Source organism: Brassica oleracea, unplaced genomic scaffold, assembly GCF_000695525.1.
Source record: "Brassica oleracea var. oleracea cultivar TO1000 unplaced genomic scaffold, BOL UnpScaffold00581, whole genome shotgun sequence".
NCBI classification, from domain to species: domain Eukaryota; kingdom Viridiplantae; phylum Streptophyta; class Magnoliopsida; order Brassicales; family Brassicaceae; genus Brassica; species Brassica oleracea.
Window position 1 is genome coordinate 79,723 of NW_013617424.1, and position 1,010 is coordinate 80,732.

Sequence of the window (1,010 nt, forward strand, 5' to 3'; positions counted from 1 at the left end):
AATAAAATAGCTCCCATTTAATTTTATAATGGTATTATACTGCGTGCGGTGCGGTTTGTAAACATTTGGACCTTTAGAGTTTTGTGACTTTATTTGCATAAAGTTTTAGACTAACCAATTCATACCAGTGGTCTTCAATTGTTTATATAACCATGAAATCTTATTTTGTGTTATCATCGGGAAAATAGTATATAGCATGTGAAGAATTTCAATTTATATTCATATTTTTAAGAAATATATATCCGTTGAAAAAAAGCAAACTATAATATATATAGAAGAATCTAAATATATTTTTCAGTATAATTTTTGGTTTATAAAAATTTGTATTAGAAAGATTAAAGACAAAGCACTGTAGATGGGGTGTAATTTTTAGTAACATAAGAAATAAAAGTAAAAGAGAGAGATGAAAAACGAGAGTTGGAGAGTTCATTTGTACATCTTACTCATGTGAGAGTGAAATGTATTTTCGTCTAACTACTCCATAATATATAATGTATCATATCCATAATTTTGTTATGGTTATTTCCCTAATTAAAGGTTTTTTAGAGGTTGTTGATATCAGTTTCCCTTTATCTATCTATCTATAATAATAAAGTTACATTTTCTCCTTTCTCCTGCTGCCACGTCATCAAGAAGGAGATGGCAAAAACTGCCACGTGGACTCATAAAAATACCGAAGACGTCTTTGATTTTGAGCTGAGGTTTGCCGTGAGTTGGTATTTTGGTTTCAATTTGCAGATGGGCTTTTAGAAACCCTTTTATAAAGCCCAACACAAATCAAGGGCAAATCAAGGGTTCTTCTTCCTCTTCTGCAATCAGCAGCCGATATACCAGAAAACTCAAGCATCCATCTTCTCATTGTAACGTATCACCTCGCATTAATAGGCCTCTGGTCTTCTACGATTTATTCACTTAGTTCATTCAAGACCTGAATCAAAAACTAAAAGGTCGTGTCGTTCTCACAATCGTCTTCTTCGATAGATCAAGGGTTCTTCGTGTGATTTCATTCA